We start from the raw sequence: 27,201 nt of genomic DNA on the forward strand, positions 1-27,201 counted from the left end.
TCTGTCCAGCTCCCTCTTGAAGGCGGCCAGGGGTCTATTGGTAATCCCCTTATGTATGCTGGGAAGCAGTTAAACAGTTTTGTGCCCCTGACACTTATTGTGTGTCTCCTAGTGCATTTATGTTGCTCCTGCTGTCCACTGAGGAAATGTTGCACCGCCTAGAGAGCCTTTTTGCTTCCGTTGGGAGTGATTTCCGTGAACAGATTTGGGACTAGTCTCTCTAGCATTTTCAAAGTGTATATTATCATGTATCTTTCTCGCCTGCGTTCCAAGTAGTACAGGTCAAGGGACTTTAGCCGTTCCCAGTAATTTAGGCATTTTATGGTACTTACATGTGCAGTGAAAGTTATCTGTACATTCTCCAGGTCTACAATTTCACCTACCTTGAAAGGGGCCATTAATGTACAGCAATATTCTAGCACAGAGAAAAGAAACGATTTGAAGAAAGTCATCATTGGCTTGAAATCCCTAATTTTTAAGATTCTCATTATCCATCTTATTATTTTCCTACCAAATGTGGTAGATACATTGTTGTGATCTTTGAAAGTGGGATTTTCTGACATTATCACTCCCAGGTTCTGCACGCTAGTTTTTCGCTTTATTGTGTGGTAAGAGTTTATTTTATACTCCGATCCAGCATTTATTTCCTCAAGTTTTCCATAGCGGAGTAATTGAAATTTGTCTTTATTGAACTTCATATTTTCTGATGCCCATTTAAAGACTTGGTTAATGTCCGTTTGGAGATTTCCAGTGTCCTCAATGGATGACTTGCAAATTCTGGTATCATCAGCAAAGGAGGACACGGTGCTGTGGTTAACATCTTTGTCTATGTTAGATATGAAGATGAGGAAAAGGATGGAAGTGAGTACTGTGCCTTATGGAACAGAGCTTAACACTACAGCTGCCTCTGACCTTACTCTATATACTATTACTCTTTGTGTTTTATTTATTAGGAAATTATAGATCCATCTGCCAACTTTGTTTTGTTTATTGATTTTATGTGCTATTACACCATGATCATACTTGCTGAAGATTTTTGCAAAGTCTGTGTATACTATATCTGCATTTTGATTGCCCTCCCGTCACTGACATGTCATGGTGATCCAGTACCTGTGAGGCAGGAGCGACCCGCTCTAAACCCATGTTGCCCTGGGTTGTGCAACTGATTGGTATCCATGTTGTTCGCGATCGTGCTTCATAGAACCCTTTCAAAGATTTTTATGATGTGAGACATTAGTGCTGATTTTTATGATGTGGGACGTCAGTGCTGTCGGTCTGTAATTCTATGAAATTGCTTTACTGCCACCTTTGTGGGGTGGGGCTATATCTGTTGTTTTTATTGACTGTGAGATAATCCCCGAGTCAATGCTTCCTCTTCATAGAATATTTAAGGGACGTGAAAGGAGTTTCTTGCAGTTCTTGATGAACACGGAGTTAAAAGAATCTGGGCCTGGGGCAGAGTGCATGGCATGTCATTTATTGTTTTTTCAAAGTCCTGTTGTGTTAGGAGTATATCATAAATTCTTTAATTAACCAAATTTTGGGTCTCGGTCTTAAAAAATTAATTTAGATTGTCGACCTTTAGTCTGATTAACAGTTCACTAAGCGCTGAGTCATACTGGGACTTCATTATCTCACTTTTTTTTTTTTTGCTGTCATCTGTGTACGGCCCATCTTATTTAAGTATGGGCCCAATACTGGATGTGGTTTCTGCCTTACATTTGGCATAGGAAAAGAATTTTTTTTTTTTTCAATTTTATTTATTGCTTTAAGTTCTTATGTTTCTTGGCTCCTGTATGATTCCTTAAGCTTAAGTTCGACGTTTTTATTTCTCTGGCCAGTGCCTCCTTCTGTATTTTAGATATACTTGCCTCTTTCAGCCACTCTGTGATTCTTTACCTTCACCTGTAGAGGGAGCATCTCCTTTCTAGATTATATCTTTTCTTTTTTCTTAAGGGAATGTGCCTTGCGCATGCCTCATGTGCTACAGAGTTAATTTTCTCTAAGCAAAAGTTTGGATCCGTGTTGCTTACGATATCTTCCCAGTTTGTTTCATTTAGGACATGGTTAATTTGATCCAACTGTATGTTTTTGTTATTGAAGTTGAATTTAGTGAAAGCACCTCATATGTGATCTCATTTTGCTGGTCAGGAGCCTCGGGCATACATGTCTGTGCTTCTATTAAAAGAGAAGAACCCAGAGGTCCTACCAGCTTAAAGCCACTAAGGAGAGTGAGAGAGAGGGAGGAAGGCCTGAGCTTACTATCACCTGCAGCTCATAAGACTGCCATCCCCACGAGCCCTTTTGGGGCGGGGCAGATGGCAGACCAGAGGCTTATGATGAAGGTTCTCATTCATCATGTCATTTTTCTAGCAGATGTGGTAGATGCAATGTTGTGGTCTTCGAAAGTGATATCCTCTGACATCATTACTCCCAGGTCCTTTACATTAGTTTTTCACTCTATTGTGTGGTTGGAATTTGTTTTATATAGCAACACAGTTTTAATTTCCTCACATTTTCCATATCGGAGTAATTGAAATTTCTCTTCATTAAACTTCGTATTGTTTTCTGCGGCCCATTCAAAGATTTGGTTGATGTTCACCTGGAGTCTTGTAGTGTCTTCAATGAAGGACACTCATGCAAATTCGGGTGTCATCAGCAAAGAAAGACACGGTGCTGTGGCTTACATCCCTGTCTATGTCAGATATGAGGATGAAGAACAGGATGGGGCCGAGTACTGTGCCTTGTGGAACAGAGCTTTTGAGAGTAGCCGCCTCAGACTTTACTCTGTTTACTGCTACTCTTTGTGTTCTATTTGTTAGGAAATTATAGATCAAGCTACCAACTTTTCCTGTTATTACACCATGGTCACACTTGTCGATGGCTTCCGTAAAGTCTGTGTATACTACATCTGTCCTTTGTTTTGTCTTCTAGGACATCCAGAACCTTGTCATAGTGGTCCAGTAGTTAGGACAGGCAGGAGAGACTTGCTCTAAACCCACGTTGCTCTGGGTTGTGTAACTGATGGGTATCTAGATGAGCAGCGATCTTCATTCTTAGAACCCTTTCAAAGATTTTTATGATACGGGATGTTAGCGCTATCAGTCTGTAATAATTAGCTATTTCATTACTGCCCCCTTTGTGGAGTGGGGCTATGTCTGTTGTTTTTAGCAGCTGTAGAATGACCCGTGTGTCCATGCTCCCTCTCCATAGAATGCTAAAAGCATGTGATAGGGGCTTCTTGCAGTTCTTGATGAACACTTCATTCCACGAGTCTGGGCCTGGGGCAGAGTGCATTGGCATGTCATTTATCGCCTTTTCGAGGTCATGTGGTGTTAGGATAATATCAGATAAGTTTGAAACAACGAAATTCTGAGTCTTGGTCATAATATATTCATTCAGGTCTTCGACTCTTAGTCCGGTCAGCTGTTCGCTAAAAACTGAGTTACTCTGGGACTTGAGTAACTCATTCATTACCCTACTGTCATCTGTGTAAGACCCATCTCATCTAAGTAGGGGCCCAATACTGGATGTTGTTCTCGACTTAGATTTGGCATAATAAAATAAATATTTTAGGTTTTTTCCAATTTAACTTATGGCTTTTAGTTCTTCCCGCGTTTCTTGTTTCCTGTAAGATTCCTTTAGCTTAAGTTCGATATTTGCTATTTCTCTGACTAGTGCCTTGTTTTGTATTACAGATATATTGTTCTTTTTAGCCCCTCTATTATTCTTCGCCTTCGCCTGTATAGGGAGCACTTCTCTCTTTCTGGTTTACATTTTGTCTTCATTTTCCTTAAAGCATACCTCAAATGCCACAGAGTTAATTTTTTCTAGACGTAGGTTTGGATTCATGTTGCTTAGGATGTCTTCCCAGCTTATTTCATTTAGGACATGGTTGACTTGGTCAGACCGTATGTTTTTGTTACTGAAGCTGAATTTGGTGAAGGCCCCTCTCGTGTCTGATCACATTTTGTTGGTGTGGGACCCTGTGCATACATGTCTGTACTTCTCTTATGTTGTGATCTATTTCTGTTTTTTTTTTTTTTTTTTTTTTTTTTTTGATTTGGTAATATTTCATTTCAGATCATCATTGTTAGTGAAGATGAGGTCCAGTGTATTCTCCAATCTTCTTGACTCTATTATTTGCTGGTTTAAGGTGAATTTTGATGCAGAGATTTATAGCTCGTGCGTGCGAATTTTCATCTGAGCTGCCTCCTGGGGTTATCTCTGCTACAGCATTATTTGCAACATTCCTCCATTTTATGTGTCTTAGGATGAAATCCCCCAGGAGCAGGATGCTTGGAGCAGCAGCTAGATTTTTCCAGACAGTGGTCGATTTTCAAAAGCTGTTCCTAGAATTGTTGGGAAGTTGCATCCGGAGGCTTGTAGACTACCACAATGACAAAGTTTTCATTCTCGATCTTTACTGCCAAAACATCAACATCATTTCAGGTGTTTAGTGGTTCCGAGCATATCAGTGTCTCTGTGACGTACAGGTCAACCCCTGTTTTTGCTTGTTCACTCTGTCACATCTCTATAGGTTATAACCTGGGATTCATATTTCATTGTCAAAGTGATCCTTTCTGTGGGTCTCTGTGAAAGCCGCAAACATTGCGTTTGACTCTGTAAGCAGTCCACCGATGAAAGGTATTTTGTTGATCGTTGCTGGCTTTAGATCCTGTATCTATGCAAAGATGAATGTTGTCATATTGATGGTATGTGGGGAGTCTTTTTTTCCTGGCACTAATATCTGTTGTTCTGGAGTGGAGGCCACTGACTGTGACTCCACTCCAGAAGTGATTTGAGTTGGTGTAAGATTTCTGTTATTTCCAGCCAGCTTTTATTTCCTGACGCTGAAAAACCTCTCTGGAGTGGCTGTGGCTACCCAGGTTTTCCCATAGTCTGGATGTTCTATATCTTCCTGCCCCCTTCAGGTGGTGTGCATGACAATATAAGTTATAGCATTGTCTTTCCCGAACTGAAGAGCGACACATTTCAGGGAAGAAAAACTTACAGGAAGAAAGGTTGCATTCTCCTGCTGTCATGTGGGCACAGCATTTCCTGGGGTTGTCAAAGTTGCATGTTCCACCTGCTTTTCCAGATATTTCATGCCTGCAGATACCTAAGGCATAGAAGTTGCATAGGTTTCATTTCTGTTTGCCTTGGTTTTTTGTGACTGCATTCCCTACTGGTGCATTTTTTCCTGACTCCTTACTGTCTGCAGAACTTTTGCTAATAATGGTGTCTTCACCAGCTTTATTCTGGTATTGTATCTTCACTGTTCCTCGGGGCATCATACCCTTGTTTACCATTTCCAGTGGTATTGCCATTTTGTAACTGGAGTTTGCATATCCTTGTCTACACTTGTTTCCCCAGCTCCAGAGTGCCTGTCCTCCTCCGGGCCTCCAGAGGAGGACAGAGGCCTGACTCCCTTAAAATTAGACAGGAGGCCAGACTCCCTTAAAATTAAACTTTTCCAAAAAAATCTTTACAGAATGATGGATTCTCAGTCCCATGCTATTTAATATTCTGATTACTGCTCTCCTAAATGCTCTACCTGCCTCACCTAAACATATAGCTATAAGCTATGCTGATGACATCGTGATCCATACAACAGGGCATAAGAAGATGAATGCCATTCTTAATGAATTTCAAGTAATTTGCAATCGACTAGGCCTCATAATATCTTCCTCTGAAACAAAGATATTAACAAGCAAACGACATCCCCCACCCATGTATTTGCAAGGTGAAAGCATTAGCTACGTTAAAACTTACAGATATCTTGGTGTGGATGTACCCTTTAACAAATCCACTATACCACAACTAAATAAGAAATGCAAAGATAGGCTAAATGCTCTCAAAGCTGTTGCTGGCTACAACCCCATTTATGGTGCTAATGTGAGAATCGTGAGAATGATGTACATAGCCTATGTTAGGTCATTAATTGATTATGCTGCTCCCATGTTGATATTAGCTAGAGAAAGTTCCCTCCGACCTTTGGAGTTAATGCAAAATGAAGCTCTCAGAATTATTCTTGGTTGTCCCAAATCTACAAAGGTTCTTAATATGAGGAAGGAGCTAGGTATTTCTAGTATTAGTGATAGATTAACATTGTCACAATGAACCTTACTTAGTGTTTAGAAGTAAATACACACAGATCTAAATTTATTTTGAAAACGTGCAATTGCATAAAGTTTTATAACCTGCATGAACTGTATCACTGTAGACAACAAGAGCATTTCACCCCTCCATGGAAGATATGTTCATTTAATATTACATACCTTCAAGTCCCTCCCAAGCTCATTGCTAGTAATCCCTTCCTTAAATCACTTGTTAAAGCAACTGCTCAAGAAGAAATTTCTCTCCCAGCTGGTAGTAATAAGTTATCACAAGTAATATACACTGATGGATCTAAACAGGAGTCTTTTGGCAGGGCTGCATCTGCTCTTGTTGCCACTTCCCTAGTTAAGAACGATAATAAACTTGTTGAACTAGCCATAAGAATTAACAACTGGGCGTCTACATTGCAAACTGAATTGTTTGCAATCCTAATGGCGCTAAAGCTAACCTATGACACTGAGCTTGACTCTATCATCCTTACTGATCCTATGTCATCACTGAATGCTCTTAACTCATATAATGACTGCAATAACATGCTCATTGGAGAAGCCAGGTATAGATACTCAAAAATCAGGGACAAAGGAATTAATGTACATTTGTTATGGATCCCATCACACATTGGATTACTCCTTCATGATAAAGTTGATATGTTAGCCAAGAAGAGTACCCAGAAGGAGAATGTAGAATATAACTTTGGTATATCTATGTCTAGCATTAGGAATAATATTAGGAGAGAAGTAAATAATGAAAATGATTGTTACAGGAATGCAGTTAGAAGCCTGAGTAGTTCTATAACCCACTATGATAACATGAACATAGATAAGTATGTTTATGGAGCAACATGCAATGTGAACAGACTGACTGATGTTGTAGTGGCCAGGCTTAGGCTTGGTTACAAGTACTTCTGGCAGTTTGGGAGACACATAGATGATGATCAAACTAAATGTAAATTATGTGATCAGGCATATGGTCACTCTCTTGAACACTATGTGCTTAATTGTCCACTTATTGAGGAATAGAGAGATAGATAATATAATAACCTATGTGACATGTCAAGATATCTTATTAATGAAAATAAGCAAATTTTCTAAATTTGCTTGTAACAGATAATTGAACTATAGATATGTAGATATAAATCCATATGTATTCCTGTTAACCCTTTGGGGCCTAGTTCCTAGGCCTTTTGTGTATCCACATGCTCTTGCGCTACCGTACACAGGATGGATATGGGGTGCACAATAAACTAGCCTCTTTGGTGGCAAAATCTAATCTCTAATCTAATCTGGATTTCTTTTCATTGACAGCGATATGAAGATTTTTATTTTTGGACCAAACCTAACTTAGAAGCCTCATGTAGCCTAACTTAAACATACAATTTTGTTGCTAAATTCTGCTGTAATAATAATAAAAATAATGATAACAGTATATTAAAGGTCAATATATACTGCATGTGGAATTTTTTTATAATTTTCCTGGGATTTGTGGGTAAAAACTGCTGGGGATAATGGTGTTTATAAAATCTCATGTCGGTTTGTATCTTCACTGATTTTTAAAAGATGTTCTGTGACATAAGAACTAATATTTTCTGTTATTTCCTTACATTCTCTAAAGAGTTGAATAAGTAAAGTGAAAATGTTGTAATTTAGAGGAAAATTAATATTTCAAAAATGAAAATGTAGTACTCACCTGGAAGTTATTAAATTAACTGAAAAGATGTATTGGTAGACTAAATATTGGGGAGAGGAACGAAAATGGCGGAACATATACATTAACTGAGGAGTGTTGCAAAATTTGATCGTAGGTAATCGAAACCAATGAAGAGCGTATCGGCAATAACTGAGGACCATGAAATGAGTGAACATAATGGGTATCTGGAAGGATTCAGATACATTGTAATCTGGTCACAATAAGACTGGTAATGAAGATAAATAAATAATTTAGATAATACTGGACACAGTGACTGGACATGTTGATCATGACGTATACCTACACTAATTTAATTTTGCCTTCTTATGTAAGATATCAACCCAGCAAATAGGTACGGTATCTAGTATTTGGCCAGTGTTTAGCATACCTGCCTGCTAGGGAGGCATTAGGATATATCACCAAGATAATAACTTTGTAAGTAATTCTTTTCTGCATTTATGTACACTCACTTAATTTTATGTAATATGAAAGTGGCGTATGTAATCAATTTACACTATGGACCAACAAATTACTTGAGGTTGTCCAGTCCAGTTAGTTAGTTAGTTAAAGATTAGCCGGTATTCTCCCGGCCCGGGCCCTGTCCAAGTGGTGGCCCGGCCTTGGCTCCCTCTTTAGGGAGTGTCTGAGACCTAAGTCTCCCATGGGAGGAGGCACAAATACCTCCTCATCTTTGGGACCAACTGTCCCCAGGCCTAGCCACAAGCTAGGCCTCTCTGGTCTGCCATCCCCGCCTCAAGGGGGCAAATGGGAATGACAGTCTTATGAGCTAAAGGCTCGGGCTCAGGCACCTACCCTATCCTAGAAGGATTAGGCATGGTGTCGATTGTCCAGTCCAAAATAATTTTTCAGTAATATGTAGTCTACAATCAAATTTAATACTGCCAGTGTTACTGTATGTAATTTTTTTGCTTAATAAATTCAAGAACTATATGTTCACATAATAAATTTAAGGTCCAGATGTGTGAGTTTTTGGGAGCTGAGAAGGTAGGCATCGAAAGAGAGACAGTGCAGTGACCCACTGTTGGTAAAGTCCCACCTGTCTCCGAGGTACAACTACAGCAGTAACTGTAATGTTTTAGATGTGCCAGATTATTATTATAATCAAGGGGAAGCACTAAACCCGGAGGATTATACAGCGCCTGGGTGGGGGGATGTGGAAGGCATTCAGGCTTAATTCGGGGAACTGGAGCACAGATCCAATTCCCTAAATCAAGAGCCCCTCACCAACATCAAGGAACCTTCCTTGAGGGGTAGATGTGCCAGAGTTCTCCCTAGTTACGTGTGTGAAATTCACTACATAATTTCTCACATTGCATGTATACATTAAGAGATACATCCTAGCTAGCTAACAATCTCTGGAGAGGGAATTCACCACAATACCGATCTTCCCTACTATATGGTTGATGGTGATATTGTAAGGCTGGAGTCTAACAGCCCAGATGTTAAACCAGTGTTCTTATTCCTCATGAAGTTCAGGTATGGCGGTGGATTATGATCATTGAACACCTGAACTACACACAGAGAGGATGATAAATATATATATTATCTTTATTTACTACAAGTACATGTACAAGGTATACAGGCCTAGCTGACATCAATGTCATGCTACTATATAGAAAGCCGCTTGTTATGCTGAGTATTTCGGGCAAATTATGTCAGTTTTGCACCAGGATGCGACCCACATCAGTTGACTAACACCCAGGTACCCAATTTACACTGATGGGTGAACAGGGACAGCAGGTGTCTTATGGAAACACGTCCCTAATGTTTTCCAGCCGTCAAAATGCTCCAGCACTATAACCAGAGCGAGGGCTTCCTTTTCGACTGTGGAATAAATAGGCCTCTTGGTGCAGCGCTTAATTTTGGAGAAAGAGAAGTCCACCAGGTGGAGTATTTCATCACCAGCTGCTTGAAGGAAAACCTCACCAACTCCTATGACTCAGACATTTACCTGTAAAGAAAAATGATGTGAATAATCTTGTGTGTGAGGGGAAAGTTCAATAGATAGGAGTAGCGATATAGTAACAATAGTTTCATTGCCGGCTACTTGTTAAGGTAGGGTAAGTCCAGCTCCCGCTATCCCCCCTCCCCCTTTTTCCCCCTCCCCGAAAGTGATAGTTTGCTTGCCGGCTACTTGTTAAGGTAAGGTAAGTCAAGCTCCCACTATCCCTTCCCCTCCTTCTTCCCCCTTCCCCCCGAAAGGTGACGTGTGGGGCTCCGGTCCAAACAGTAATCACTAGATTCACAGCTCCCAGCACTACTGTAAGTGCATGCCTGCCTTGTATTCTAGTGGATTTATTGGTTGAAAGCTTCACTTTTGACTAATAATAAACTTAGTCCTTTCAGTCTTGCTCTAAGTTGACTGTTGTAATAATCACCACATCTTTTAGGTATTGTACTTATCATGGAGAGTGATTTCTTAACCAGTGGGTAACCTGTCTATCTTTCCAGCTTGGATGACAGAGAGGGTCACCTGCCAATCAACGAGTAGAATTGAAGGAGACGGACTAACGTTCTGAGATGTCCCAAATTTTGATCCACTTACCTGTTTGTGTATGCAAGTAGCAGGATATAACCCCTCATCATTGCAGTAGAGAAAACCTGCTTTCCTGTCATTTGGAAGGATTATTGAAAGCTAGAAAATCTGTGAAGAACGAGCCGGTGGGTTGTCATCAACACCTGCGACCCCCCCCCCCATCATCAGCAACGGCTACGATTTCAACAACACGCAGTGTCACGAACACCAGACACCCACGTTTTATATACATTTATATTAGCGTTGAATTCAGTTATCATTTATATTTTTCATTTTTCATTTTCTTTAATGTAGGATTAATACTTCATATTTAAGTGTTTTATAGCTGTATAGTCCTTGTGGCTTAGCGCTTCTTTTTGATTATAATAATAATAATAAGTGTTTTATATTTTATATTTTCTAAATAATAAAGTGTTTATGTTTGTCAGTTTTTATTCTTTTCTATACATTAATTTTCCTGAGGAGGAGCCAGCCTTGGTAATACTGTCTGAAGTTGTTACAGGGCTGAGTAAGCCTTCACAAGTGGAGACCTTGCCAGGATCAACTCTACTGAATCAAGATTCAACTCCATCTCGAATCTACCACTGAAACTTCAACGCCGCATACCACAGACGGTTACCACCAGCCATGAGTAATCATTCTCTATGGTAGGACTACAGTACAGGTATTTAAAATATTTGGTGATTGTTATAGTCTCAATTTATTGTAAGTCAAGTCAAGGCAGGAATACTAGTTAATTCTGCCATCTATTTTTGTGTGAGCTTGAAACACTTTGGAGGATTGGACTCTAGGGACCCGAGATTTTTCAGTGACAATTTGTTTCATTGAGCTCTTTATTATATCAAGGGAACTGTCATAGGACACTCTTGATTTGTTGGTGAGAAGATTGGATGGTCAAGTGACCCCATTCTACTTACTGTTTGCTCGGAGCTGGCATAGAACCCTTCGTTTTAATTAATACATATTGTTTAACTGAAGTAGGGATCGAGCCCTCTGGTTTATTTACAGTTTGAACGGAGCAGGAATTGAACCCTCCGTTTTCTTTAATGCCCGTTTCATTTCCCCTGATAGTTTATGTTATTCTTGCAAGTATGGATGAATACCAGTTTTGGATGAACGCTGGAAGTAAGTTAGGAATAACAGGGAAAAATTTAGAATCTTTCATTAGTGCTAAGATTCAGGAAAGACTTGAAAGAGAGAGAATTGAGAGAGAAGAGAGACAGTTAGAAAGGGAAAGGGAAGAAGAAAAGGAGAGAGAGAGAATCGAAAGAGAAGAGAAAAAGGATTCTCTGTCATCCATAAATGCTCTCAACTCATTAAGTATAAATTGTGGCATGCTTGTGTCAGAAGCCAGACACAGGTATGGTAAGATTGTAGACAGTGGAGTCAGAGTGCACATGCTGTGGATTCCATCTCACATTGGTCTTCAGATGCATGATAGAACTGATAAATTGGCTAAGCTGTATGCTTTCAAAGAGGGGGTAGATTACAATCTTGGGTTGTCAGTTAGCAGTTTGAGAACAATAATACGAAAAGAACTTCAAGATTCAACTCATAACTTTGGGGTCCAGTCACTGGACCCATTATGTACCTTTGTAATCTTTTGACTACCGCCCACAGGATGGGTATGGGGTGCATAAAGATATTAAACTAAAGTGTGTGTGTGTGTGTGTGTGTGTGTGTGTGTGTGTGTGTGTGTGTGTGTGTGTGTGTGTGTGTGTGTGTGTGTGTGTGTGTGTGACTCAACAATCAATATTTGCACCAATAACTCATTACAGTTGTGACCGGGTGTGGAAGTGTGAATTGCTCATTACTCTATAATTTGTTCATGATTGTAGCCAAAGTATAAACGTAAGTAACCATTCTACAGAATTCATTACCTTTGTAACTTGTGAGCTCATTACCTTTGTACCTAGTTCAGCTATCAAAACTTTGGGGGCCCAGTCCCTGGACCCATTACGTACCTCTGTAATCTGTAAATACCTTTGTAACTTGTCATGATTGTGACCAGACTTACCTGGAGTTCATTACCTTTGTAAATTGTGAGTTCATTACCTTTGTAAATTGTGAGTTCATTACCTTTGTAAATTGTGAGTTCATTACCTCTGTAACTTGCTCAGCTATCAAAACTTTGGAGTCCAGTCCCTGGACCAATTATGTACCTCTGTAATCTTTTGACTACCGCCCACAGGATGGGTATGGGGTGCATAATAAACATATTAAACTAACTAATGAACTTTATTGACTTAAGACTTAGGGAGATTGACACAAGTCAGTCCATCTATCATCATTCCATCATGCAGGAGGAGCCACATGTCTATGGTGCATCCAACAAGATAAGCAGACTCTTGGATGTCACTACTGCCCGGCTCCGGCTGGGTTACAAGTATCTATTGCAGGTTAAATCACCACCACCAGATGTAGACCAAACGAAATGTAAACTTTGCCAGATGGACTATTGTCACACCTTGCATCATTATGTACTGGAGTGTGACCAAATTAATGAATTTAGAAACAACTCACTCAGAAATGTTCAAGAAATGGCAAAGTATTTTATCCACAGTGGTATATTACAGACCATTCTGGAGAAATACCCTGACTTTGCTAGCTGTAAATAATGCATTACCATATGTGTGTGTGTGTGTGTGTGTGTGTGTGTGTGTGGGTGTGTGTGAGGGTGTGTGTGAGGGTGTGGGTGTGTGAGTGTGGGTGTGTGTGTGGGTGTGTGTGTGTGGGTGTGCGTCCTTGTGTGTGTGCGTATATTTGTACGCTCGTGTGCACATGTCCGTGCGTGCGCCCTCGTGTGTGTATGTGTGCGCGCGCGCGCTAGTGTGGGTGTATGATCCACTTAATATTTGTATTTATAACTCATTACAATTGTGACCAGGTGTGGACGTATGAGTGGTTCATTACTTTGTAATTTGTTCATGACTGTAACCATGTATAGGAGTGAAGCTGATTCATTACCTCTGTAACTTGCCATGATTGTGACCAAATCTACCTGGAGTTCATTACCTTTGTAACTAGTTCAGCTATCATAACTTTGGGGTCCAGTCACTGGACCCATTATGTACCTTTGTAATCTTTTGACTACCGCCCACAGGATGGATATGGGGTGCATAATAAAGATATTAAACTAAAGTGTGTGTGTGTGTGTGTGTGTGTGTGTGTCAACAATCAATATTTGCACCAATAACTCATTACAGTTGTGACCGGGTGTGGAAGTGTGAATTTCTCATTACACTATAATTTGTTCATGATTGTAGCCATGTATAAACGTAAGTAACCATTCTTACAGAATTCCTTACCTTTGTAACTTGTGAGCTCATTACCTTTGTACCTAGTTCAGCTATCAAAACTTTGGGGGCCCAGTCCCTGGACCCATTACGTACCTCTGTAATCTGTAAATACCTTTGTAACTTGTCATTACCTTTGTAAATTGTGAGTTCATTATCTTTGTAAATTGTGAGTTCATTACCTCTGTAACTTGCTCAGCTATCAAAACTTTGGAGTCCAGTCCCTGGACCAATTATGTACCTCTGTAATCCTTTAACTACCGCCCACAGGACGGGTATGGGGTGCATAATAAACATATTAAACTAACCGGAGCCCCACACGTCACCTTTCGGGGGGGGGGGGAGGGAGGGGAAGGGATAGCGGGAGCTAGACTGACCTTACCTTAACAAGCAGCCGGCAATCAAACTATCACTTTCGGGGAGGGGGAAAAAAGGGGGGAGGGGGAATAGCGGGAGCTTGACTTACCCTACCTTAACAAGTAGCCGGCAATGAAACTATTGTTACTATATTCTCCCTCGCTACTCCTATCTATTGAACTTTTCCCTCACACTCCCCCATACCAAGACTTATAGTCAAGGAGTATAAGAAGAATAGGCGAGGGAAAAGTTCTAACATGTGGAAGTCGCGTAAGGCAACAAATCTTCTACTGACTGTCACGACTTAACCAGTCAGAGAAATAATTAGATGAACCGTTTCTAAAATGAATTCTTTTCCCAGTAGATAAAATTTAAGCTTGGAGATACCCCACACAAGGGCCAAACATTCCTTTTCTATGGTGGAGTATCTCGTTTCTGCAGGAGGGAAGTTTTAGATTTAATAAATATACAGGATCTTTTTTTTTTTTTTTTTTTTTTTTTTTAAACATTACAATACAAGGTGAAAATTATATTAAAAGGTACACAAAATGAGTTAAATCACCAATTCCCAATTCACCCTTACAAAAATGATTACAACAGACAAAAGTGTTCTGACACCCTAATACCACACACCATATACACCCAGTTATACCAGTCATATACCTGTGAAGGCTGAAACTTTTGACACAAGTTCACCCCCCCCCTCTCGCAAAATATAACCATCACCAACCTGACTGCATCTTAACTTAACATTAAAGGATACATAGGAATTACACTATCATGAGTGATACAGTAACATCTTAAACACAAAAATATTAATAACAATTAAATGGGATACATGTCATTACTTAACACAATAACACCTCAACCTGGTGAAAGAAAACCCCAAAAGCTTAATTTTCTAAGAAGGTTGCAATATTGAATGTCAACTCTCAAAGGCAACTTATGTGCAGTCTTAGCATGTAAACCCTATTCATGCAACATAGTATATAAATAAAACTTTATATTATGAAAAACATCACAGAATACAAAGGTATAAAGTATAAACCCCAGCCATGTAGCGGCTACACGCAAAAATTCCACATACTTCCCTAACACAGACAAAACAAAACAAAATTTTTGTGACAACTGCACCTAAACACAACTCACATCATATGACTTAAGACTGCTATGTACATAGATAACAACATAATAATATGACTTAAGACTGCTATGTACATAGATAACAACATAATAATATGACTTAAGACTGCTATGTACGTAGATAACAACATAATAATATGACTTAAGACTGCTATGTACATAAATAACAACATAATAATAAATCTAATTTGAATGGATCACGGTTGATCAATCAGCCTTCACATATCAGGCGTTAGAGAGTAATTCTCATAGTACAAGTCCAACTTGCATGTAGTCCCATCTTGCTACATACAATAATATGCGTATTATCTACACATAATACTAACACACTGGACAAGCAACTGACCATCACTTCCAATCAATATGCTGCCCTACCCTCGCTCTGCACAGTGATGTAGGCAACCCCCCCCCCACCCTTGAATACCTTATCCATCATCACTACTACCTTGAAGGAACAGGAGTACTATATGAATAGTGTATAGTCCATGTCACACAAAAAACTGGCCAGCTCCACAGGTGCTAGCACCCGTGGTCCACATATTATTCACTCACGCATCACTCATCCAACGCTCACGCAAACATTTGTTGTCATCCATTACCAGGGAGGGGACCCTGTTTTCACCCATGACTTCCCTACCCCAGCAACACTTTCCAATCGTACCCTCCCCTCCCTCGTATATTACAAGTCTAATAAAACCTGTAACGTAAGTTGCCTATATCCCTCTGAAAAATCCTTCACCCACCTCCTCCCATAAATTTCCTTATTTCTGCATACCGTTTTATAGAACGTTACCGCTAACACCCTCCTCTTCACCTCAGTAACCTGTTTCCCCCGCAATCCCCACACTATATAGATATAATCTGCCATAATGTATCCCACAGCTCTGATTACACTTTCCTCCCAACCCCCCACGTCGAGACTTAATGCTCTCAATACAGAAATTCCTTTACCTCCTATCCTATTTATCACCCTATTTAACCACCCCTTGACACTCCTCATTCCATCACAAAAATATACTACATGAAAAGCCGACTCCTCCCCACCACATATCCCACACTCCCCCCCGTCAACGACGCGTCTATCCCGTAGAACCACACCCGACGGTAAAATGCCGTGCAGAAAACGATACATTACATCCCGAACACGAGGTTGCAACCTCATCCTACTCAACCTATTCCATATACTTCCCCATGCATACATGGGGAAAATTCCCTCTACAGGCGCTACAACCCTCCCGGCTAACAATCTACACAACCTACCTATTTTAACCTTTGCTGGCTCTCGATCCCACCCCAAAGCCCTCAACACAGTTTCACACTCATGCAACTCAACTCCTGTATACATCCGTTGCAATCTGTTATGGATCCTGGCCAAACCCCCCCCACCCACACTTTCCCTCATCACCTCCCTTTTAATGAAGACACATTTGACCCTCCGCTTTAAGTCCAGCAATCCCAGCCCCCCCTTACTTGCAGGTAACATTACCACATCCCTTTTAATCCAATCACAGCTCGAACCCCACAAGAATTTAAAAACCTTCCTAAGTATGTTCGTTATTGCTGGCCCAGTTAATGGGAACACGGCTGCCACGTGCCATACTTTGCTATACAGTAAGATATTAATAACAATGGCACACTGCACAAGGGTCAAATGATAAGGTCGCAATGCACCCAAGCGTCCCTGAATCCTTTCTACCATCCTAAGCGAGTTTTCCATGCGTGCCACAGTTAGATCGTCTGCATAAATAAGACCGCAAATTTTTAACGAATTCACCTGCCTCCTCACAACTGCACTACCCCAATCAACCCTACCCGCCCAAGCTCCTAACCCCATGACCATGGATTTATCTGAATTTACCCTCATACCAGTTGCCCCTGCGAACATTTGTACTACCCCGTCTAATGTGTCCATTGACATCCCCTCCCTGATCAGAACAGTTGTATCATCCACATACCCAATTAAAACTGGCCAAACCCTCGCAACCTCACACCCTGGTCCCTCTACGTGACACATACGCTGCTCCATCAATCTATAAAAGGGGTCCTGTACGCACGCAAACAATAATTGTGACATAGGACACCCCTGCCTAAGTCCCCTACCCATTACAATCTTCCCACCCAATCGACCATTAATCTGTACCCTCGCCATTGCACCTCCATACAACGCCTCAACCCAACCCACTATTTCTTCCCCAAACCCCTGACCCCTGAGGATGGCTTTCAATGCTTTCCAATCCACTCTATCGTATGCTCCTTGCCAATCGAGCACCACCAAACCTCCCTCCCTCCCCCCCCCCTTTTGCCTCCACGAAATCCCTAAGTAACCCATGCCCCTCCACCATAGACCTCCCTGGCAAACCAAACTGAGTTTTTGATACTACCCGCCCCACCACACACTTGACCCGATTTCCCAAAATCTTCGCAAACAATTTATAATCTGCGCATAACAACGAGATCGCCCGGTAATCCCGAAGCGTATGCTGCCCCTTACCCTTCGGTACCAATACAACGACAGCCGTTGCCTGCTTCTCACCCAGCTCACCTCTCTCCTTCATGCAATTTAATAACCTAACCAGAAAATGCCTCAATAATTCCCAATGCTGCTGATAAAACTCTGCCGGGAGTCCATCAATTCCCGGTGCTTTGCCCTTTCGCATTCCACTTAAAGCCCTCCATATTTCCCCCTCAGTTATTTCCCCACCCAGTGCTTCCCTATCACTGTTACGCAACTGACATACCACACTCCCACACACCTGTTCTAAAACCCCATCCTCTACCCCTTCTCGTTGCCAGTACTTCTCATACCACTTGTCAGCAAACGCCCCCATTCCTTCCGTAGCTTGTATGACCTGCCCCTCCCTGTACCCTCCTATCGACTCATGAACCTCCAACCATGGAATAGTCATTGCCTGCTGTCTTTGTTTCTGCCTACGCAATACGCACGATGAAGGTCTATCGCCCCATAACACCTCTTCCACCCCCGCCAGTACCCGCACCGCTTGGAACCTCTCATCCTGTACCTCTCGCAGCCTCCCTTTAATTGCCATAATTTCATCCGTTGGATAAGTGCCCGCCACCGCCCCTCTCGCATAACAACCCTGTAATCTATCCTCCAAATAGTTAGCAAGCCCATATTTTAAAGAATTGATACGTTTCCCTTCCTTTACGTAATATTGCTTAATCCGTTCTTTAGCCACACCATCCCACCACATCACCACATCCTCTACCCCATTTATCTCTGCACGTAACCCCTCCCACAGCGTTGCAAATCCCTCTATCCCCTCCTCATCACCTAACACACTTGTATTTAATTTCCAATATCCCCTAGATATACCTGCTAGTGACTCCCACGCCACCTCTGCTACTACCGCCCGATGATCCGAATAAGCTACTTCTATTGTACAGAAAAATGTCAACCCAACCCTTTGAGATATATACAGCCTATCCAACCTAGCAGCGTAACCCCGTCTTACAAAAGTGTGCTCTACCTCCCACGCCCCTCCTCCAACCGCATCCCGCAACTGAATATCCTCCGGGGTTAAAAATCCGAACGAAATCTTATCTTATCCCTCAAAAGATCTCGCAAGGCCGCCGACACGTGCCCCGCCCCTTTTGGTTCCACGTCAGCCCTCCTAATAACGCAGTTCCAGTCCCCACCAACGACGGCCACTGCAGGTAAACCACGTAAGAAGAAAACTAGTTCTTCACATACAAAATCCCTTTTTACCCTCACATCATTTTCCGCTGGTGCATACACACTTACAAAAGATACCCTCTGCCCCATCCACCACCCATCCACGTGCAATACTCTTCCCCCCCTCCCCCCTCACTTCTTAGCAACACAAACGGGCTTGCCTCCCTGATCAATATACCCACACCACCTTTCAGACGTGCAGATGGCAGAGTCATGACCTGAAACCCCTCCACCTCGAGCACTCTTCCCTCCTTGAAATTGTGTTCTTGAAGGAACACTACATCCACCCTATATTTATACAGAAACATTCGAAACCATTCCTTCTTCACACTATTACACAGTCCATTTACGTTCACAGTCATACACCTAAGGCCTCTTTATAGTTTCCAACCCTTCCTCCTCACTTCATTCATCCCAGGGCCTCCTGCCCCAGAGCCATCACAAGGTTTCACACCATCAACCTCCCCCCCTTTTTTGCGATACCTCTTATCGTGACTACTTCGACATTGTTCTTCTTTCCTCCCAGACCTCTGCGCCGGCGTCAGGACATCATCTGAGTCTGACGCCGCCGCTCTCTTCCTCGTGATGCCCTCTACATCCATGTTATCCTCTGAAGTTCCCTCACGATGAACCTCAACCTCCACCACGCCTCGTTCCACAGCACATGGCGACAACTCACTCTTACTAGTTGGCCCGTCAACCCTGCTATGTGTTTTATCCTTACATTCCTCCACAGGCAACGCCGTGCCTCTCACCAGCTCAGGAACAACATCCTCTGCAGGCGGCGTCAATGTCCTTAACACTTCCTGAAGCTCTTCCTCTAGAGCCTGCACCTCCTCCTGCACTTGCACTTCTGTACTTTTCCCTTGTGTAGTAACAGATCCTTTTACATCACAGCTTACCTCACACATGCCAGTCTCCTCTTTGGAATCCTCCACCTCTTCACTCCACAAGCGCCCAGGCCCTTGCTTTCGCGTGGGGCTCTCAACAGCTATCACGCTGGTAACTGGTGCTTCACCAGTTTGCGCTGGCGCCCTCCTCAGGTTCACGCACTCTGCCGCCATATGGTCGTACGCCCCACATATTCTGCACGTACGTCTCTGTCCGGCATACGATACCATAATTTGCGTCCTGAAGTCCTCCAACACGACGTAAGACGGTATGGGATGTCTCAGAGTCATCTTCAGGGAAAAGGTACCCTCCGGTCGTCCCATGTAAGCACCTGCCGTCCACTTGCCCTTTTGTGCCAGATGTACGGTTCCATATGTCTCAAAAACACTCCTTATGTCAGCTTCATCTGCCTCAAATGGGACATTATGTATCTTAACCCACGTAAAGTGGCGAGATACGTCGATCAAACGCACCTTCACAGCTGGAGTAGCGTCAAGACTCACGTCTTGGAATCTCGTCACCAAAGACTCATACACGGACGTGGAATTCAGTTTGACGAAGATTCTATAAGCCCCATTCAGGGCTACACCATACACCTCATCGTCCTGGATTCCATAGGTCTCCCTAATGATTGTTGGGAGTAAGACTTGCACTGAAGAGGGTGAAATCGCCCCACGAAGCAGCTCAATACCAATGGTATTTACGCGCCTCCTCACACTCAGCGCCATGTTGATACAAGGTAGCTCGCCTGAAAACAGCAGAGGGGTGCAGAGCACGACCGCACTCTGCCGTGGTCAGGCAGCGAATGATAGGATCTAGGAGTGTTCGTATTTTGTGCAGTAAGCACCTGACACCTATTGCAAGAGCTATACTTCTTTGTAACCTGTAAGTACATGCTTGGCCAAAAATAAGTGTGCTTGAGTTTATGCCACGTCTTACGATGGGCCAAATGTTCGGTCACTGGCAAATCATGAGCCATTTGAAGAACAGTCTCTCGGCATGGTTTAGGAACAACAAGTAGGGAATAATCTATCACTGAAGAATGAGATTTAAAGACCGATTTATATAAGATACCATTAATATATTCAAACTTATGAGATACGTATCTCCCATGGATAACTTTGTTGTTAAAAGCTTGGTTATGACAATCCCGAAGTGAAGGGCAATTGCGCTGTATATTGACAAAGTCATTCTTGGACATAATATCTGGGAAAATAAAAGGACTTACGGTGGGAGAAGAGGAGGTAGGAGAAGCCGGGGTTATGGTCTGAGCCCTAGTCAAGACATTGAGAGTGCTGGAGGCAATACCCTTACTTTCACCCGACGAGTGGACAGGTGATCCTGCTACCTCACTATCGAGAGCAGTATCATCTGTTTCCACCCCCAAATGAACAGTACGAGACAATGCAGCTTCCGGTGCGGAATTGTTAAGGTGATTATTTAACTTGCAAGGAAGAAGAGCTGGAAAACTTAGATCCACGGGTGGTGACGAAAGATCCGCCTCTGAAGGAAGAACGGCACCTTTAATGTTACCCACTATTATAGAACAAGTAATTGGGGCTAGTACCGCATTAGTCCAACCAGTGAACCATTTAGTTTTCAAGTAACAACGTATTGTAGGGAAAGTATTTTCACGTCCCAAGTAATCTGAAAGAATAGTGGACACACGAGAGGTTTTAAAGTAAGGGAACAGTTTGTCCGAAATTACGATGCACGTACATCCAGTGTCACGTAATATGTCTGAGACTTTTATACCATTAACTGCTCCTGAGCAGAAGGGTGCTTGGTCATTACCGTCAACAAAACATCTTCCAACTTTCTCTATTTTCTTGGAAGGACAATCTGGACGTTTATGTCCGATACCACCACATCGATGACAGGTTGGTATAACAGCTGGTGACTTTGCTTCTACTGTAGGCTTCTTAATCTTTGGTTCAGGTGAACCATTGCCCTTAAGGTTCGATCCCTTTAGGTCTTTATAGGAATTGTGGGCCTCAGCATACAACTTCCTCAGCTTTAATCAGGTTATGTTCTCTAATGAATGTTCGTATCTGGTGAGGAAGAGCTGTCAAGAACTGGTCAGCAACCATGAAGTCTCTAAGAGATTCATAACTGTGATCAATTCCTGAACTCTCTATCCAAAAGTCGAACAAACGAAAGAGTGTTACCTGTAACTGCTGAAAGTTCTGGCCAGGCTGTAAGGTGGCATACCTGAAATCTTTCCTGTAAGAATTAGTGGTTTTTTGATATGCTTTAAAGATTGCCTTCTTCAGTAGGTTATAATTACATATAATATCCTGCGACAAAGTTGCATAGATATTCAAGGCTGTACCAGAAAATAACATTCCTAACCTGGTAGCCCAGGTGTCAGCAGGCCATTCACAGAGGGTAGCGGTATTTTCAAACCTGATAATGTATGAAGTTATGTCTTCCCCCTCTGTGAAGGGAGGTAAATTAGGTGTTGGAATATGTGCACTAGCTGCATGATGTTCAATTACTCCTTCCTCTAATTGTTGTTGTGTAAGAGTTAGATTTTATTCTCTAATTCAAGGCGAGCTTTTTCGAGCTCTCGATCCTTTTCTCTCTCTATTAACTCAAGTTCTCTAGCTTTTTCCTCAACTTCTCTATCCTTTGCTCTTTCCTCAAGTTCTCTTATTTTAGCCTGTTCCTCACATATTTTAGCCTGTTCCTCACGTATTTTAGCCTGTTCCTCACGTTCTCTAGCTCCTTCACGATCAAGTCTATCACGCTCCTTTTTGTCTTCTCTTTCTCTTTCTAACCGTCTTTCTTGGATTTCTCTCTCAATTCTCTCTCTCTCCTTTTTCTCTTCTCTTTCGATTCTCTCTCTCTCCTTTTCTTCTTTCCTTTCCCTTTCTAACTGTCTCTCTTCTCTCTCAATTCTCTCTTTTTTAAGTCTTTCCTGAATCTTAGCACTAATGAAAGATTCTAAATCTTTCCCTGTTATTCCTAACTTACTTCCAGCGTTCATCAAAAACTGGTATTCCTCCATACTTGCAAGAATAACTTAAACTATCAGGGGAAATGAAACGGGCATTAAAGAAAACGGAGGGTTCAATTCCTGCTCCGCTCAAACTGTAAATAAACCAAAGGGCTCGATCCCTACTTCAATTAAACAATATGTATTAATTAAAACGAAGGGTTCTATGCCAGCTCCGAGCAAACAGTAAGTAGAATGGGGTCACTTGACCATCCAATCTTCTTACCAACAAATCAAGAGTGTCCTATGACAGTTCCCTTGATATAATAAAGAGCTCAATGAAACAAATTGTCACTGAAAAATCTCGGGTCCCTAGAGTCTAATCCTCCAAAGTGTTTCAAGCTCACACAAAAATAGATGGCAGAATTAACTAGTATTCCTGCCTTGACTTGACTTACAATAAATTGAGACTATAACAATCACCAAATCTTTTAAATACCTGTACTGTAGTCCTACCATAGAGAATGATTACTCATGGCTGGTGGTAACCGTCTGTGGTATGCGGCGTTGAAGTTCCAATGGTAGATTCGAGATGCAGTTGAATCTTGATTCAATAGAGTTGATCCTGGCAAGGTCGCCAATTGTGAAGACTTACTCAGCCCTGTAACAACTTCAGACAGTATTGACACACATTTTTACTGTCTCTCAGTGTACTCGCAGCACCCCTGCTTTTCACTGGGGGAATGTTGCATCTTGTGCTGAGTCTTTTGCTTTCGTAGGGAGTAATATTCGTGTGCAAGCTTGGTACTAATCCCTTTAGGATTTTCCAAGTGTATATTATCATGTATCTCTCTTGCCTGCATTCCAAGGAATGCAAATCAAGGGACTTCAACCGTTCCCAGTAATTTAGTACTTGGGTGCCATGAAAGTTCTTTTGTACACTCTCCAGTTCAGCAATTTTGCCTGCCATGAATGGGGCAGTTAGTGTACACCAGTATTCCAGCCTAGAGAGAGAATAAGCGATTTGAAGAGAATCATCATGGGCTTGGCATCCCTAGTTTTGAAGGTTCTCATTATCCATCCTATCATTATCCTAGCAGATGTGGTAGATACATCGTTGTGGTCTTTGAAGGCGAGAGACTCTGACATTATCACTCCCAGGTCCTTCACATTACTTTTTTGCCCCTTGTGCAGATATCCAAGAACTAGCTACAAGCAGTATTAAAACAGGGAAGTGTTTTTGGGTATGCCCAAATGAGATAAATCTGTGGACTAAAATCACAAGGGTATTAAAAGAGGTCAACATCAAAGCTGCTTTCATAGAAAACCTGGAAGCTTTCTACAACAGATGGGAACAAAAAAAGTCCGGGCTGAATGGTACTGCCCTTGATACTGGCCATGTAGTCACAAACTGTAAGGCTGGAGATGATGTCCTGGTAGTCAGTAAATGGGGGGCTGATAGTGCTGTCCTGGGAGACAGTAATGGGGAAGCTGGAGGTGCTGTCCTGGGAGACAGTAATGGTGAAGCTGGAGGTGCTGTCCTGGGAGACAGTAATGGTGAAGCTGGAGATGCTGTCCTGGGAGACAGTAATGGGGAAGCTGGAGATGCTGTCCTGGGAGACAGTAATGGTGAAGCTGGAGATTTTGTCCAGGTAGTCGGGAATTATACGCAGGAAGGAATACATATAAATGACCCCATAGGGGACAGGAGCCATAGTAGGGAAACAAGTGTAGTCAAAGATAAGATAAAACCAATATTGCAAACTAGAAATACCGCAGGAAATAGCAAACAAGAGGACTCCACTAGCAATAGTGAGGATATATTACCAAAAGCAAATGGTGGGAGCTCCATTGTTGGTGCTAGGGAGGATAGAAGTAAGACAGGGAAACATGCACCAACAGGGAATACAGTCACAGAAACCCAAGGCAAACGGAAACCAAGCCTGTGCACATACTATGCACTCGGTATCTGCTGGCATGGGAAATCTGGAAAAACAGATGGGACGTGCAACTATGACCACCCTAGGAAATGCCATGCCCATATGACAACAGGAAAATGCAAACTCCCTTCCTGTAAGCTTTTTCACCCTGAACTGTGTACCTCTTCAGTACAGGAAAGACTGTGCTATAACTTAAATTGCCAGGCATACCATCTAAAGGGGACAAAAAGATACAAAACATCCAGGCCATGGGAAAACCTGGGTAGCCACAGCCACTCAAGAGGGAGAGGTTTTTTAGTGCCAGGAAGGAAAAAAAACTGGCAGGAAATGGCAGAAATCATACACCAAATCCAGTCATTCCTGGAGTGGAACCACAGTCGATGGCCTCCATTCCAAACCAACAGATACAGATACTAATGCCGGAAAAAAAATCCCCCCCAGTACCAACAATACCACCAGTCCGATAACATTCTTCTTTGCAAATATACAGGGTCTAAAGCCAGCAACAAACAACAAAATACCTTTCATCCGTGGACTACTTGCAGAGGCAAAGGCAATGTTCGCGGCTTTCACTGAGACCCACATAAAGGATCACTTGGACAACGAAATATGGATCCCAGGTTACAACCTATACAGATGTGACAGAGTGAACAGGCAAAAGGGGGGGGGTTGGCCTGTACATTGCAGAGTCACTTGTTTGCACAGAACTGCTAAATGCCTCAAATGATGTAGTGGAAGTTTTAGCAGTAAAGGTCGAGAACCAAAACCTAGTCATTGTGATAGTCTACAAGCCTCCGGATGCAACATCCCAGCAATTCCAGGAACAGCTGTTAAAAATTGACCACTGTCTGGAAAACCTTCCAGCTCCTGCACCCAACATCTTGCTCCTGGGGGATTTCAACTTAAGGCACCTAAAATGGAGGAATATAGCAAATAATATTGTTGCAGTAATAACACCAGGAGGCAGCTCTGATGAAAACTCACACTCACGCGAGCTTTTAAATCTTTGCACAAAATTCAATTTAAACCAGCAAATAATAGAGCCTACTAGACTGGAGAATACACTAGACCTCATCTTCACTAACAATGATGATCTGATAAGAAATATCACCATATCAAAAACAATATACTCAGATCACAACATAATTGAGGTTCAGTCATGTATGCGCGGAGCCCCAGACCGACATAATGAGATTAGTCACGAGGGAGCATTCACCAAATTCAACTTCAATAACAAAAACATAAAGTGGGACCAAGTAAACCAAGTCCTAACCGATATAAGCTGGGAAGATATACTAAGCAACACAGACCCCAACTTATGCCTAGAACAGATTAACTCGGTGGCACTCGATGTATGCACAAGGCTTATTCCTCTAAGAAAAAGGAGGAGTAGGTGTAAAACAGAAAGAGACAGGCGCTCCCTTTACAGGCGACGGAAAAGAATAACAGAGCGGCTAAAAGAGGTCAATATATCTGAAATGCGTAGGGAGACACTGGTCAGAGAAATAGCAAGCATCGAACTTAAGCTAAAAGAATCCTTTAGGAGTCAGGAATCGCGGGAAGAACTAAAAGCCATAAATGAAATCGAAAGAAACCCAAAGTATTTCTTCTCCTATGCCAAATCAAAATCGAGAACAACGTCCAGTATTGGGCCCCTACTTAAACAAGATGGGTCCTACACAGATGACAGCAAGGAAATGAGTGAGCTACTCAAGTCCCAATATGACTCAGTTTTTAGCAAGCCGCTAACCAGACTGAGAGTCGAAGATCAAAATGAATTTTTTATGAGAGAGCCACAAAATTTGATTAACACAAGCCTATCCGATGTTATCCTGACGCCAAATGACTTCGAACAGGCGATAAATGACATGCCCATGCACTCTGCCCCAGGGCCAGACTCATGGAACTCTGTGTTCATCAAGAACTGCAAGAAGCCCCTATCACGAGCCTTTTCCATCCTATGGAGAGGGAGCATGGACACGGGGGTCGTCCCACAGTTACTAAAAACAACAGACATAGCCCCACTCCACAAAGGGGGCAGTAAAGCAACAGCAAAGAACTACAGACCAATAGCACTAACATCCCATATCATAAAAATCTTTGAAAGGGTCCTAAGAAGCAAGATCACCACGCATCTAGAAACCCATCAGTTACACAACCCAGGGCAACATGGGTTTAGAACAGGTCGCTCCTGTCTGTCCCAACTATTGGACCACTACGACAAGGTCCTAAATGCACTAGAAGACAAAAAGAATGCAGATGTAATATATACAGACTTTGCAAAAGCCTTCGACAAGTGTGACCATGGCGTAATAGCGCACAAAATGCGTGCTAAAGGAATAACAGGAAAAGTCGGTCGATGGATCTATAATTTCCTCACTAACAGAACACAGAGAGTAGTCGTCAACAGAGTAAAGTCCGAGGCAGCTACGGTGAAAAGCTCTGTTCCACAAGGCACAGTACTCGCTCCCATCTTGTTCCTCATCCTTATATCCGACATAGACAAGGATGTCAGCCACAGCACCGTGTCTTCCTTTGCAGATGACACCCGAATCTGCATGACAGTGTCTTCCATTGCA

At 42.2% G+C, this 27,201-nt stretch overlaps 1 protein-coding gene across 1 annotated transcript in view; it reads right to left on the reverse strand.

Annotated features, from left to right (window-relative positions):
* Window positions 1–970: 970 nt before the first annotated feature.
* The window catches only part of LOC138853228 (uncharacterized), a 149,366-nt gene continuing 123,135 nt past the window's right edge, over window positions 971–27,201 (reverse strand). The window contains exon 2 of the transcript XR_011392433.1: window positions 971–9,778. The gene's annotated coding sequence lies outside the window, so the exon portion shown is untranslated. The remainder of the gene's footprint in view (window positions 9,779–27,201) is intronic.

Source organism: Cherax quadricarinatus, chromosome 26 (assembly GCF_038502225.1).
Source record: "Cherax quadricarinatus isolate ZL_2023a chromosome 26, ASM3850222v1, whole genome shotgun sequence".
NCBI lineage: Eukaryota > Metazoa > Arthropoda > Malacostraca > Decapoda > Parastacidae > Cherax > Cherax quadricarinatus.